This window comes from Mus caroli, unplaced genomic scaffold (genome assembly GCF_978045245.1).
Source record: "Mus caroli unplaced genomic scaffold, Mus_caroli_1 scaffold_12, whole genome shotgun sequence".
Lineage (NCBI taxonomy): Eukaryota > Metazoa > Chordata > Mammalia > Rodentia > Muridae > Mus > Mus caroli.
In genome coordinates, this window is record NW_028227267.1 from 121,587,489 (window position 1) to 121,604,493 (window position 17,005).

Here is a 17,005-nt window from a genome sequence, read left to right on the forward strand (position 1 = left end):
AGAGTAGAAGGAGAATAACTTTATGTAAATTTTCTTTAAGGCAGAGTGGAAGGCTATTACCTCCTCAATTACTCATATAGCTCAAATAAAAACTTAAACAATTATCACATTAAAAAAAACAAAACCAGAATACCATACAAACATAGATTCCCTCTGCTAATCTCTTTTTTTTATGCAGGTATAATCTTTGTGCTTCAGCAGAGAACTTGCTCCCAAGCCACTCAAATGGTACTTACGCTGCTGACTGATCTTTCTCTGTTTCTTCCTACCAAACTCTAAGTTTCCTATTAGCAAACAAAACTCAGATATTCAAGAAGCCTGTTTTTATCAAAACAAACTCAGCCTGTTTTTATCAAAACAAAGCCACATGATTTTCTTTTGGAACAATATCTGAAATAAATGATGCCAGCCCTGAATCAAAAGCTCGGGTAAGATCCATCCTGACTATCTCACAGTAGCCACAGCCAAAGCACCAAAAACAAAGCAAAAGGTTTAGGAGAGGCAATTAACCCAGTTTGAGATACATTTAAATGTACCTTTATTCAGCTGATGAAATCTTGTAGAGGAAAACCTTTGAGGCCTTTAAACTAACAGCAATGTTCCCAGTTTTAAAGAAATGGGGGGTGGGTGAGAGTAAATGCAAAGCTACATAGATATAGCATCGTTAAAAAAATTATAAATCAGCTGGGAAGCACTATCCAAATAGCAGCTTCCAAGATGCTGCTATATAATTATAACTCATCAGCATGTCTTGCATCTTCCAAAATAACCTGCTATGCTTCCCTTGTTTTCCTAGACTAACGAAGAGATGACAGCAGGTCTCAGAGTTGATAGCAAACTCCTTCTTAGCATAGAGAGCCTATCAGCTTTGCATATTCCTAGAATTCATTTTAGCTAAAATCTACCTTCAACCTTGTTGTGCTGAATAAACAAAATTATTTTCCCTATTACATCTCAAATAAAGGAGAGATTGTTCCCCTAAAAATAGAGGGCATCTCATGGATTTTATGGAACTGTAGCTATATGGGAGACTTTCACTTACTGCCTCTTTTGTGTATGTGTGTGTGTGTGTGTGTGTGTGTGTGTGTGTGTGTGTGTGTGTGTGTGATTCTCCCAAATAATTCAAAGATGAGCCAAATGGTTTGATTAGCTAAGGTGTCAGGAATGGAAAGGTTGAAGACCATTTCAAGTCCCTGGTGATTAGATGCATGATCCACCCTAGAATCATTGCGCTTGTGTATTCATTCAATACCATCTGTGACCAGAGAGAGATTCAGGAAGATTCCAGTGAATGAATAGACCTGGCCTTTCTAATGCAGAGGTCAAACTCCAGTATCACATAGTGCAGAAAATTTATTTATGGTTCCTATAAGAAACACTTGCATAATTCCTAATATTATAAATGTGGAATATGAGACTTTCTAATGTCTCTACCCTTAGAATAGATATCACAAATGTTTAAGGAAAAAGCTTAAGTTAAACACATTAAGTTGTTTTTTTTTTTTTCTGATTTTTGCTTACTGGAAAGAAAATTCCAAGCCATTGTAATATATCTGCTCTCTTTTGTTTATGCTTTACCCATAGTCAAACTCAGATTTCCAGTATTTGTTTTTCAGTATTAGGGTACAAACTCAGTCTTTATTTCCTGTTTATACTATCCCTGGGAGGAGATTTATGAAAAAGGATGACATTCTGGTTTCTATCAGTGAAACGTTTTCATATTTGCTCTTTCTGGATGGGCAGATAGTCTTCCTAAAGCTTGTCAGAAACAATTATTTACCACAGAATTATATATTCCAAGACAACTCCACTCATTCATGTATCCCATGCAATGATGATCTAATACAGACAAGGCAAAGCCAAACTTAGTGCCTATTTTCACTTAAGCAAAGTAAGCCATGGAAATTTCAGTTGCTAAGGAGAAACCACATGAGTTTTTAGTAGCTTGATACTTTCAATAAGGCCCTAAGCAGCTCATTTTTTATTGTATTTTATTGATGCCTCTATTTTATATCATCTTAGAAATCAGTGAATTATTTTCTATTGATTATTTTATTTATTTACATTTCAAATTTATCCCCCTTCCTGGTCTCTCCTCCACAAACCCCCCATCCCATCACCTTCCCCTTTGCCTTTAAGAGGGTACTCTCCCACCCACCTACCCACTTCTGCCTCACCCCTCTAGCATCCCCCTTTGCTGGAGCAACAATCCTCCACAGACCGTGAATTATTTTTAATGAGAAAAATTGATAGATACTCCTTTTAGCTTAAATAAGGTCAATTTTTCCACTTTAAAGACAGTAAAATGGAGCAGTGAGTAGTGAAAAATTATGTGGTGTTACGGTTTGATGAACATAGCTAAGATCTACTAACAGAAGCTAAAAGCCTAAAATTTGCTTCAACCCCCAAACCTCAAACAACCCACAATAGAGATAGTTTCTATTGTGCACAAAATTTAGAAAGCTTTTTAAATACTAACACTCTTGTTTTCTATTAACTTGTATTTCAAACACTCTAATAAGTTTTACTTCCTTGATACTAGTAATTTAGTCTTTATATATTTTATGGGATAGTGAACAACAATATATTTTAGTTAAATATTTTTAAAGATACAATCTTTCTAGAAAAGGTACTCAATATTTAGTTGTAATTGCATTTGATTCATGCACAATTGCTAAAATTCTTAGTTTAAAAAAAGTAACCTAGAAAGAAAATCATAATATTCACTCTTAGCAATGCAATTTACTCTCTACTGTTGAAAATAATAAAAATACCAGAATCAGGTAAAAGTTCTTGTATTCATTTGACAAACAAAATCAGACTCTCTTGTCCTCATAACACTTATTTTAAAATGAGGGAAAATATTACCTTCTTGCTAGATTTACATCAGTTATGGTGTTGAAAACTGTTAATATCACAAAGAGAATGCTCAAAACAGTTTACATATTTCATTAAAATTACCATCTACTATTGACCTTGAATCTATTACAAGGTAGTATCCATGTATTGTTCAAACAATGACTCAAAAGAAATGTGTTGTTCTTTTTAGCTAATTGAGCTATCTAACAAGTAAGCCATCTATGTTCTCTGGGGGAATGCCAGACATTGAAAAGATACTTTGTTAACTGGGTAAATGGAAAGGCTGCATAAAGTCCTGTAACATCCTTGGCTCTAGCAGAAAACAACACACTACACATCAGTAATCTGAGAAGGAAATTCTTGAAAAAAACATTAATAAGAGTCTATGGTGATTGTACAGGAATTACAGGGACAGCAATCGCATCCTAGAAGCACACAAGCAGGCAAGATCAGGCACAAAACTCCTGAGTTAAAAATGGGAAAAGAGAAAAAGTTTACCAAGCCTGGAATCAGAAAAGGCCCCTTGTAGAAGTCTAAACTGCAGTGAGGGTCAGTCAAAGACAAAGACTATGCTCCCAGCCTCTGCTTTCTCTGTTGCTGATGCAATGATCAAAGTCAAGGTCGATTTCCAAGGGCATGGTGCTGATGGAACAGAAAGGAGACTGAGGGAGAAACAGAAGTGCCTCACATAAAGCTGATGTCGTTTAGTACTGCAAAGAAACACAATCCAAAAAAAATTAAGAATAATACTAATTGATCACTATGTCTTTTGAAAACATGAAAAGAAGCTAAACACAATTTAAATCAATAAATTAAGTTCTTTTATGAGCCATGTCTTGGGTTTATTACACTTGAAAATGTAAATATTGATTGTACCTAACACATGCACTGAAGCTGGTAGCATTCCAAGATTTCTTGTGTTATTTTGTTAGAGTTTCATAAAATTGCTGTGAAGCAAGTAGGAATTTTTATCCCCTTAAGGCTAAGAAAAATCAAATGACTAAACAGAAGAATCACAGCTGGTAAGTGAAGAAGTCAAAATTAGAATCCAGAGTATTTTTAACATAAATTTATTTATCCCTATGGATTGAAAACACTTTACTTAAGAGTTAACTAGAAATTCTTTTTAAAGGTGTGTTTTAATAATGTAAATATTTTAAAAGTCAGTACAAATATTCTGGTTTCTCTGGTTTAAATCCCACTAATGGAGATTTCTTTAAAAAAAAAAAAAAGCAAGAAAAATATTTGCTTGTTTCCTACATTACCATTTAAAATCATTAATGAAAATAATTTGAAATAACATAAAGCTGCGATTAAGAAGCTATACAAATATTTATTAGTAAGACTAAGAATATACAAGGCATTTGAAAACAATGTGAGCAGTTCATCTCTCTAGAACTTGACCAAGTATAGACTCTGTTAAGATGGCTCAGCATGTGCCCTGCAAGCTTGATGACATGAGTTTGATCACTGGATCCCACAATATAAGAAAGGAATTGCCTTCTGGAACTTTTCTTCTGATCTCCATATATGTTCTGTGGCATCCACACATTCTTTCTCACACATAATAATAATTAAATATTCTAATTGTAACTGTAATTTTAAGTGACTGGTAAGTTCATGAAAGACCCCTATGGTGGTTTGAATGGCCACATAGGGTCATATATTTGCATGTTTAGTGCCCAGTTGACTGTCAGGGAAAGATTAGGAGTGATCTTGGTAGACAAGGTGTGTCACAGACAGAGTGTGGGCTTTGGGTTTCAAAGGTCCACACCAAGCCTAGTGACATTCTCTGTCTGCTGCCTGCAAATCAAGATGTAGCTATTATCTGCTGTTGCAGCACCATGCTCCCTGCCATGATAAAAAATAAACTAACCCTTTGAAACTGTAAGTTAAATGCTTTCTTTTATAAGAGTTGCCTTGGTCATGTTGTTTCTTCACAGTAGTGACTATGAAAGACTGCTTCATGAACCTTTACTTATGATGAAACAGACAAAGATTGACTCTCACCTCCCAGAAGATGAAGAAATGAAGGTAGAAGATCCACAAGGACCATCTCCATAGTTTCTCACAGAGATATCAAGCTATAGAAATGATAAGCAGGATGGAATGTAGGAACCTTCTAGAAGAGGATCAATGCTGCCATACTTGCTGACAAAATTCAATAGATCAATGACAGAATAGAACTGTGAAATACACACTTTAATTATCCAGTGCCAAATAGAATCTTGATGAAAGATCTGATTCTTCCAAAGAGAAAAAGAAAGGTCATATGAACACTAAACTTTATGAACAAATTGCTCTCAGTAAACAGAAGAAATGTATACCAAACAATTATTTTTAAAAATCTGAAGTAAAAACAAATTTTAGATAAAGAATTTGGGTTGGGGGCAAGGCAAAAGAGAAATGAGAAGTATGAAAAACAGTAGTGAATTTAGAATTTTAGTAAGGAAGCATAAGACAGACATTCCTCAGATTAAAATGTGCATTAGAAAAAGAGAGCAAGAGGAGTGTGGACAGGTCTGTGAGTGAAGGTAGGACCATCACTGCTGCTCAGAGGAACCCTCCTGGAACACTCAGGACACAAGAACTGAGGGGTGGCCTGGGACAGGAGCCTTCCAGTTTCAGTCAGCACATGGAACAGATCCTCTGCCACAGGGCTCCATACCCAAATAGCACCAGGAGAAAGCGGGCCTCCCAGGAGTGCCTAAATACCTGGAAACACAGGTAGCTACCACAACTTCTCTTCAAATTCCTAGCACAAAAAGGACCCTCCAGGAGCCATCAGTACACAGGAACCAAGGATCAACTAGGGACAGGATCCTTCTAGTCTCAGTTTGCACCCCAGAGCTGACTCTGTATCACAGTTCTCCATACCTAAATTGCTCCCAGAGAAAACTGGTCTCCCAGGAGTACTGACACACAGAATCAGGACAGAGAAGTCACAGAGACAGCAAGACCAGCTAACATCAGAGATAACCAGATGGTAAAAGACAAGTGTAAGAACATAAGCAACAGAAACCGAGGCTATATGGCGTCATCAGAACCCAGTTCTCTCACCTCAGAGAACCCTGCTTACCCCCAACACACCAGAAAAGCAAGGCTGTGATTTAAAATAACTTCTCATGATGATGAGAGAGGAATTTAAGGAGGACATAAATTCTCCCTTAAAGAAATACAGGAGAACACAGGTAAACAGGTAGAAGAACTTAAAGAAAAAATTCAAAAATCCCCTTAAAGAATTATAGGAAAACACAACCAAACACGTGAAGGAACTGAACAAAACCAACCAGGATCTAAAAATGGAAATAGAAAATAAAAAAAAAATTACAGCCGCGCAGGCAGTAGTGGCACAAACCTTTAATCCCAGCACTAGGGAGGCACAGGCAGGGGGATCTCTGAGTTTGAGGCCAGCCTGGTCTACAGAGTGAGTTCCAGGACAGCCAGGGCTACACAGAGAAACCCTGTCTCGAAAAACAAAACAAAAAATCACAAAGAGAGACAACCCTGAAGATAGAAAACCTAGGAAAGAAATCAGGAGTCATAGATGCAAGCATCACCAACAGAATACAAGAGATAGAAGAAAGAATCTCAGGGGCAGAAGATAACAGAGAAAACATTGACATAACAGTAAAAGAAAATGCAAAATGCAAAACATTTTCTAACCCAACAAATCATAACCCAAAACATCCAGGAAATCCAGAACACAATAAGAAGATCAAACCTAAGGATAGATAAGTATAGAAGGGAATGAAGATTCCCAACTTAAAAGGCCAGTAAATATCTTCAACAAAATTATAGAAGACTCCCCTAACCTAAAGAAAGAGATGCCCATGAACATACAAGAAGCCTACAGAACTCCAAATAGATTGGACCAGGAAAGAAATTCCTCCCATCACATAATAATTAAAACACCAAACCCACTAAACAAAGATAGAATATGTTTAATAATAAGATAATTTAATAATAATAATAAGTAATTTAATAAGATAATAAGATGCTTAATAAGATAGATATGTTTAATAAACATAGTAAGGGGAAAATGGCAAATAACATATAAAGGCAGATCTATCAGAATTACTGCAGACTTCTCCCTAGACACTAAGAAGATTCTGGGTAGATCCCATACAGACCCTAAGAAAACACAAATGCCAGTCCAAACTACTATACCCAGCAAAACTCTCAATTACTATAGATGGAAAAGCCAAGATATTCCATGACAAAACCAAATTTACACAATATCTTTCCACAAATCCAGCCTTACAAATGATAATAGATGGAAAATGCCAACACAAAGATAGAAACTACATCCTAAAAAAAAGCAAGAAAGTAATCTTCTTTCAACAAACCCAAAAGAAGATAACCACACAAACATAAAAATAACATCAAAATAACAGGAAGCAACAATAACTATTCCTTAATATCTCTTAACATCAATGGATTTAATTCCCCAATAAAAAGACATAGACTAACAGACTGGATACGTAAACAGGACCCAGCATTTTGCTGCATACAGGAAACACACCTCAGAGTCAAAGGCAAACACTACCTCAAAGTAAAGGGCTGGAAAACAATTTTCCAAGCAAATGGCCCCAAGAAACAAGTGAGTGTAGCCATTCTAATAGCATATAAAATCGACTTTCAACCAAAAGTCATCAAAAAAGATAAGGAAGTACACTTCATACTCATCAAAGGAAAAATCTACCAAGAAGAACTCTCAATTCTGAACATCTATGCTCCAAATGCAAGGGCACCCACACTCATAAAAGAAACTTTACTAAAGCTAAAAGCACACATTGCACATCACACAATAATTGTGGGGGACTTCAGCACCCCACTCTCATCAATGGACAGATCAGGGAAACACAAAATAAACAGAGACACAGTGAAACTAACAGAAGTTATGAAACAAATGGATTTAACAGATATGTATAAAACATTTCATCCTAAATAAAAAGAATATACCTTCTTCTCAGAACCTCATGGTACCTTCTCCCAAAATGACCATATAATCAGTCACAAATCAGACCTCAACAGATATAAGAAGACTGAAATAATCCATCTCCTATCAAATCACTATGCATATTAAGGCTGGTCTTCAATACCAACAAAATCAACAGAATGCCCATATACACATGGAAGCTGAACAACACACTACTCAATGATAACTTGGTCAAGGACGAAAAAAGAAATTAAAGCCTTTTTAGAAATTAATGAAAATGGAGGTACAACATACCCAAACTTATGGGACACAATGAAAGCAGTGCTAAGAGAAAAACTCATAGCTCTGAGGACCTCCAAAAAGAAACTGGAGAGAGCATACAGGAACAGTTTTACAGCACACCTGAAAGCTCTGGAACAAAAAGAAGCAAATAGACCCAAGAGGAGTAGAAGGCAAATAATCAAACTCAGGGCTGAAATCAATCAAGTAGAAACAAAAAGAACTATACAAAGAATCAACAAAACCAGTAGCTGGTTCTTTGAGAAAATCAACAAGATAGATAAACCCTTATAAGACTAACCAGAGGGTACAGAAACAGTATCCTAATTAACAAAATCAGAAATGAAAAGGGAAACATAACAACAGATCCTGAAGTAATCCAAAACACCATCAGATCCTACTACAAAAGACTATACTCAACAAAACTGGAAAACCTGGATGAAATGGACAAATTCCTTGACAGATACCAGGTACCAAAATTAAATCAGGATCAGATTGATGATCCAAACAGTCCCATATCCCCTAAAGAAATGGAAGTAATCATTAATAGTCTCCCAACCAAAAAAAGCGCAGGACCAGATGGGTTTAGTGCAGAGTTCTATCAGACCTTCAAAGAAGACCTAATTCCAATTCTCCTCAAACTATTCCACAAAATAGAAACAGAAGGTACTCTACCCAACTCATTCTATGAAGCCACAATTATTCTGATACCTAAATCACATAAAGATCCAACAAAGAAAGAGAACTTCAGACCAAATCCTCTAATGAATACCAATGCAAAAATACTCAATAAAATTCTTGCCAACTGAATCCAAGAACACATCAAAATGACCATTCACCATTATCAAGTAGACTTCATCTCAGGGATTCAGGGATAGTACCATATATGGAAATCCATCAATGTAATCCACTATATGAACAAACTCCAAGAAAAAAAAAAGCATGTGATTATTTCATTAGATTCTGAAAAGGCATTTGGCAAAATTCAACATCCCTTCATGTTAAAAGTCTTGGAAAGATCTGGAATTTAAGGCCCATACCTAAACATAGTAAAAGCAATATACAGCAAAACAACAGCCAAAATCATACTAAATGGAGAGAAACTTGAAGCAATCCCACTAAAATCAGAGACTGGGCATGGCTGTCCTCTCTCTCTTGCAATCTATTCAATATAGTACTTGAATTTCTAGCTAGAACAATTAGACAACAAAAGGAGGTCAAAGGGATACAAATTGTAAAGTAAGTAGTCAAACTATCACTATTTGCAGATGATATGATAGTATACTTAAGTGACCTCAAAAACTCCACCAGAGAACTCCTACGGCTGATAAACAACATCAGCAAAGTCATATAATATTTGTTTGAGTTAATTAACTCACACAAATCAGTAGACTTCTTAAAGGATAAACAGGGTGCAAAAGAAATTAGAGAAACCACACCATCCAGAGTAATCACCAACAATATAAAATGCCTTGGTGTGACTAATCAAACAAATGAAAGATCTGTATGACAAGAACTTCAAGTCTCTGAAGAAAGAAATTGAAGAAAACCTCAGAAGATGGAAAGATCTCCCATGCTCATGGATTGTCAGGATTAATATAGTAAAAATGGACATCTAGCCAAAAGCAATCTAAAGATTCAATGCAATCCCCATCAAAATTCCAAATCAATTCTTCATAGAGTTAGAAAGAGCAATTTTCAAATTCATCTGGAATAACAAAAAACCCAGGATAGCAAAATCTATTCTCAACAACAAAAGAACTTCCAGGGGAATCATCATCCCAGACCTCAAACTGTACTGCAGAGCAATAGTGATAAAAACTGCATGGTATTGGTACAGTGACAGAGAGGTAGATCAATGGAATAGAATTGAAGACCCAGAAATGAACCCACACATCTGTGGTCACTTGATCTTTGGCAAAGGAGCTGAAACCATCCAGTAGAAAAAAAGACAGCATTTTTAACAAATTGTGCTGATTCAACTGACGGTTACCTTGCAGAAGAATGCAAATCGATCCATTGGAATCTCCTTGTACAAAGCTCAAGTCCAAGTGGATCAAGAATCTCCACATAAAACCAGATACACTGAAACTAATAGAAAAATAAAAGGGGAGGGAGGCTCGAGCACATGGCACAGGGGAAATTTTCCTAAACAGAATACCAATAGCTTAAGCTCTAAGATCAGGAATTGACAAATGCAACCTCCTAAAATTACAAAGCTTCTATAAGGCAAAGGGCACTGTATATAGGACAAAATGGCAAACAACAGATTGGAAAAAAGATCTTTACCAAACCTACATCTGACAGAGCACTAATATCGAATATATATGAAGAACTCAAAAAGTTTGAACCAAATAACCCTATTGAAAAATGGGGAAGAGAGCTAAACAGAGAATTCTCAACTAAGGAAACTCGATTGACTGAGAAGCACCTAAAGAAATTTTCAACATCCTTAGTCATCGGGCAAATGCAAATCAAAACAAACCTGAGACTGTTTTTACCTCACAACAGTCAGAATGTCTAAGATCAAAAACTCAGGTGACAGCAGATGCTGGAGAGGATGTGGAGAAAGAGGAACACTCCTCCACTGCTGGTGAGATTGCACGTTGGTACAATTCCACTGGAAATCAAATTAGCAGTTCCTCAGAAAATTGGACATAGTACTACCTGCGAACCTGGCTATACCACTCCTGGGCATATACCCAGAAGATGCTCCAACTTATAATAAGGACATATGCTCCACTATGTTTATACTAGCCTTATTTATAACAGCCAAAATCTGGAAAGAACCCAGATATCCCTCAACAGAGGAATGGATACAGAAATTGTGTTACATTTACACAATGGAATACTACTCAGCTATTAAAAACAATGCCTTCATGAAATTCATAGGATGGAACTAGAAATTATCATCCTGAGTGATATAACCCAGTCACAAAAGAACACACATGGTAAACACTCACCGATAAGTGGATATTAGCCCAGAAGCTCAGTTTATGCAAATACAATTCACAGACCAAATGAAGCTCAAGAAGGAAGACCAAAGTATGGATACTCCTGTCCTTCTTAGAAGGGGGAACAAAATACCAATGGGAGGAGATACAGAAAGTGTGGAGCAGAAACTGAAAGAAAGACCATCCAGAGACTGCCCCACCTGGAGATCCATCCCACATTCAGTCACCAAACCCAGACACTATTGTGGATGCCAACAAGTACTTGATGACAGAAGCCTGATATAGCTGTCTCCTGAGAGACTGTGACATTACCTGACAAATATAGAGGTGGATGCTCTCAACCAATCATTGGACTGAGTTCAAGGTCCCCAATGGAGGAACCAGAGAAAAGATCCAAGGAGCTAAAGAACTTGCAGCCCCATAGGAGGAACAACAATATGAACCAACCAGTAACCACAGAGCCCTCAGGGACTAAACCATCAACCATAAACCAACAAAGAGTACGCATTGGGGGGCGGGGGGGAATGGCTCCAGCTGCATATGTAGCAGAGGATGGCCTAGTTGGTCATCAATGGGAGGAGAGGCCCTTGGTTCTGAGAAGGCTTGATGCCCCAGTGTAGGAGAATGCCTAGACAGGAAAATAGGAGTGGGTGGCTTGGTGAGCAGGGAGTGGGTTGATGTGATAGGGGGTTTTCAGAGGGGAAACCAAGAAAAGGGGTAACATTTGAAATGTTAATAAAGGAAATATCTAATTTTTAAAAAAGAAAAAAAGAAAAAGAGAGGAAACTAATTTATAGCCCTGAAACCAACAAGAAATAGAAACTTGCACAGTAAATCACACAAAACAAAAGTAAAAATATGAACAGTTCACTAGAGGAAAAAATACCAACAGTATACAAGATGGGATGACATGTTTAGTATGAAAACTCCTGAAAGGAAAAAGTAAAAACACAAAAGTAGAAGGGGAAAAGTTTCAAATATATAACAAATAAATTTTTCATAAGACAAACAATTGAGTCAAATTAAATCCATAGAAACTTAAAGTAATTCCACTATAAATTAGTGGCATGACAAGATTTTCTCTCCTTTCTGAATCTCTTCAATATAGCACCTGAAGTTCTAACTATGGCAATAAAACAGCTAAGAAGATCAGGGAAATGCAAATTGGTAAAGAAGTCAAAGTATCGCTATGCATAGATGATATGATAGCATACATGAGTGACCTGAAATTTCTACCAAAGAACTCCTAGAACTGATAAACACCTTAAGCAATGTGGCTGAATAAAAAATTAACTCAAAATAATCAGCAGCCCTCCTTTATACAAGAAACAGGTTTAGAAAGAAATTAGGGAACCAAATCCTTCACAATAGCCACAAATAATATAAAATACTTTGGTATAACTCTAACCAGGCCAGTAAAAGACCTTTATGAAAAGAATTTCAATTCTCTGAAGAAAGAAATTAAGGAAGATACCGGAAAAAGAAAGATAGCCCATGATGATAGATCGATAGGATTAACATAGTAAAAGTGGCCATTTTACTAAGAAGCAATCTACACATTTGTCTTAGTCAGGGTTTCTATTCCTGCACAAACATCATGACCAAGAAACAGTTGGGGAGGAAAGGGTTTATTCAGCTTACACTTCCATACTGCTGTTCATCACCAAGGAAGTCAAAACTGGAACTCAAGCAGGTCAGGAAACAGTAGCTGATGCAGAGGCCACGGAGGGATGTTCCTTACTGGCTTACTTCCCCTGGCTTGCTCAGCCTGCTCTTTATAGGATCCAAGACTACCAGCCCAGAGATGGTACCACCCACAAGGGGCCTTTCCCCCTTGATCACTAATTGAGAAAATGCCTTACAGTTGGATCTCATGGAGGCATTTCCTCAACTGAAGCTCCTTTCTCTGTGATAACTCCAGCTGTGTCAAGTTGACACAAAACTAACCAGTACAATATTCAATGCAATTCCCATCAAAATTCCAACACATACCTTGAAAAACGATTCTCAACTTCATATGGTGAAAGAAAGAAAGAAAGAAAGAAAGAAAGAAAGAAAGAAAGAAAGAAAGAAAGAAAGAAAGGAAGGTAGAAAGGAAGGAAGGAAGAAATGAAAGCCAGGATAGCTGGAAAAACAAAACAAAACAAAAAAACAAAAAGAAACCAAAAAACAAGCAAAAATAAACCCTGCATAGTAAAAGAACTTCTGGAGACATCACCATGCCTGAAGCTGAACTACAGAGCAATGCATAATAAAAAATGCATGGTATTTGCATAAAAAATTTAATCGATGGAATAGAATTGAAGACCCAGAAATAAACCCCTACAACTATGGACACTTGGGTTTTTTTTATAAAGAAACCAAAACCATACTAGGGCAAAAAGGAAAGCATATTTAACAAATGGTCCTTGTCAAACTAGATATCTGCATGTAGAAAAATGCAAATATTCCAAACTTTTGAGCTAATATCCACTTATCAGTGAGTACATACTATCTGTGTTCTTTTGTGACTGAGTTACCTCACTCAGGATGATATTTTCAAGTTCCATCCATTTGTCTGTAAACCTCATGAACTCATTGTTCTTAATAGCTAAGTAGTATTCAATTGTGTGAATTACCACAATTTCTGTATCCATTCCTCTGTTGAGGGACATCTGGGTTCTTTCCAGCTTCTGGCTATTATAAATAAGGCTGCTATGAACATAGTGGAGCATATGTCCTTATTACAAGTTGGAGCATCTTCTGTTTTGATTTGCATTTCCCGGATGACTAAGGATGTTGAAAATTTCTTTCAATCGAGTTTCCTTAGTTGAGAATTCTCTGTTTAGCTCCGTTCCCCATTTTTTAATAGAGTCATTTGGTTCTTGAGTTCTTTATATATATTAGTATTAGCCCTCTATCGATGTGAGATTGGTAAAGATCTTTTCCCAATCTGTTCATTGCTGTTTTGTCCATTGACAGTGTCCTTTGCCTTATAGAAGCTTTGCAATTTTATGAGGTAAAACTTCAGAATACCCAAGATACAATTCACAGACCATATAAAACCTAATTATAAGGAAGACCAAAACATGGATGCTTCAGTGCTTCTTAGAGGGGTGAACAAAGTACTCACAGGAGGAAATAGGGAGACAAAGTGAGAAGAGACTGAAGGAAAGACCATCCAGAGACTGCCCCACCTGGGGACCCATCCAATATACATCCAACAAACTGGACGCTATTTTGGATGTCATGAAGTGCTTGCTGATGGAAGCCTGATATGACTATTACCTGAGAGGCTCTGCCAGAGCCTAACAAATACATAGGCAGATGCTCACAGTCAACCATTGGACTGAGCTGGGGAGTCCCAGATGTAGGAGTTGGAGAAGGAACTGAAGGAGCTGAGGAGGTTTGCAGCCCCATGGAGGGAGCAACAGTGTCAACACCCCAGACCTGGAGCTCCCGAGGAATGGACCACCAACCGAAGAATATACATGGAGGGACCCATGGTTCTGGCTGCATATGTGGCAGAGGATGGCCTTACTAGACATCAGTGAAAAGAGAGGCCCTTGGGCCTGAGGGTATTCAATGCCCCAGTGTAGAGGAATGCCAGGGCAGGAAGTCAAGAGTAGGTAGGTGGTGAAGCACCCTCATAGAGGCAGGGAGAGGGAGTATGGGATAGGGTGCTTCCTAAGGAGAGACCTGGAAAGGGGAAAACATTTGAAATGCAAATAATGAAAATATCCAAGAAAAAATTAGAAAAGAAAAGAAAAATGCAAGTAGATTTATATTTATCATCCTGCACAAAACTTAAGTTCAAGTGGTTCAAAGACTTCAACATAAAACCAGATACACTAAATATAATAAAAGAGAAAGAGGGCAGTGCTTTGAATGGGATGATACAGGAGATAACTTCCTGGACAAAACACTGAAGGCTCAGGCACTAAGATCACTAATTGATAAATGGACTTCATGAAGCTGAAAAACTTCTGTAATTCCAAGAACACTGACAATAGTGTTCAATAGCAGCCCACATATTAGGAAAAGATTTTCACCAATTCTACATGTGACTGAGGGCTAATATCCAAAACATATAAAGAACTCAGGAAGTTAGACAGCAACAAACTAAATAACCCAATTTAAAAATGGAATGCTGAACTAAACAGACAATTCTCAACAGAGTAACCTTGAATGGCTCAGAAACACTTAAAGAAATGTCCAACCCCGAGATTCCACCTTTTCCCCATCAGAATGGCTAAGATCAAAGACTTAACAGACAGCTCTTTCTGGAGAAGATATGGAGGAAGGGAACCCTCCTCTGCAGGTGAGAGTGCAAACTTGTACAACCACTATGGAAACCAAATTTATGGTTTCTCAGAAAATTGGAAAGAGTTCTATCTCAAGGCCCAGCTATACCACTCCTGGGCATATACTCAAAAGCTGCACCACCATACTACAAGGACATGTGCTCCACTATGTTCACAGCAGCTTTATTAGTAATAGCCAGAGACTGGAAACAACCCAGATGCCCCTCAACCAAAGAATGGATAATAGTACTCCATTTACACAATGGAGTACTATTCAACTTAAAAACAAGGACATCATAAAGCTTGCAGACAAGTGGAGGAAACTAGAAAATATCCTGAGTGAGATAACCCAGACCCAAAAACACATCCATGATATGTACTCACTTGTAAGTGGATATAACCATAAAGTATGGGATACTGAAGCTACACTCCACAGACACAAAGAAGCTAAATAACAAGGAGGGCCCAAGGGAGCATGCTTGAATCTCACTCAGAATGGGAAATAAATTTGTCATCCAAGGTAGATGGAGGGAGAGAACTGGGTAGAAAAGGGGATAGGAGGGGAATGCAGGAGAGGGAGTATAAGGTGAAAGGAGAGCCAAGGAGAGTGGGCCAGGTGAATAAATAGAAAACAGTGGGGGTCGGGGGAAAGCATCTCTAGGATATGTCAGAAACATGGGATGGGGGGAGTCTCCAGGGAGTGTAAGAGGGTGATTCTAGCAGCAGTGGGGGGATAAGAAGCCTGAAGTGGCTACCTCCTATAGCCAGGCAGGACTCCCAGTGGAGGTATAAGGACACCAACCCACCCATATGACCTTCAACCCAAAATTTATCCTACCTACACGAAGCACAGGGACAAAGATGTAACAGAGACTGATGGAATGGCCAACCACTGAATGGTCCAACTTGAGAGCCATCCCATGGGCAAGAATCAACACTGACACTATTAGTGATACTGTTATGCTTACAGACAAGCCTAGCATAGCTGTCCTCTGAGAAGCTTCACCTAAGAGCTGATTAAAGCAGATGCAAACACCTACAGCCAAATATTACATTGAGCTTAGAAAGTTTTGTGGAAGATTTGGGAGAGATTGAGTAGCCCAAAGGGGATAGAAACTCCACAAGAAAACTAAGAGTCAACTAATCTGGACCCTTGGGGTCTCCCAGAGACTGAATCACCCACCAAAGAGAATGCAAGGGCTGGACCTACCCCCTCAGTCCCTGTCTTAGTCAGGGTTTCTATTCCTGCACAAATATCATGACCAAGAAACAGTTGGGGAGGAAAGGGTTTATTCAGCTTACACTTCCATACTGCTGTTCATCACCAAGGAAGTCAGAACTGGAACTCAAGCAGGTCAGGAAGCAGGAGCTGATGCAGAGGCCATGGACGGATGTTCCTTACTGGTTTGTTTCCTCTGGCTTGCTCAGCCTGCTCTCTATAGAATCCAAGACTACCAGCCCAGAGATGGTCCCACCCACAGGGGCCTCTCCCCCTTGATCACTAATTGAGAAAATGCCCCACAGCTGCATCTCATGGAGGCACTTCCCCAAATGAAGCTCCTTTCTCTGTGTTAACTCCAGCCTGTGTCAAGTTGACACACAAAACCAGACAGTACAATTGACCCCTTGTCAACTTGACACACAAACATATCACTATTAAGCCTCAACCATTACATTCTATTTTTTTT

General features: G+C 38.0%; 1 protein-coding gene across 4 annotated transcripts in view; it reads right to left on the minus strand.

Annotated features, from left to right (window-relative positions):
• Nucleotides 1-17,005, minus strand: part of Fgf14 (fibroblast growth factor 14) — a 700,985-nt gene that overhangs the window by 541,719 nt on the left and 142,261 nt on the right. The window contains exon 1 of one of the 4 annotated variants that reach the window (XM_029468880.2): nucleotides 3,358-3,636. The exons of the other annotated variants lie outside the window; for them this stretch is intronic. The gene's annotated coding sequence lies outside the window, so the exon portion shown is untranslated. Of the gene's footprint in view, nucleotides 1-3,357; nucleotides 3,637-17,005 lie in introns of those variants that run through there. 4 annotated transcript variants of the gene reach the window in all.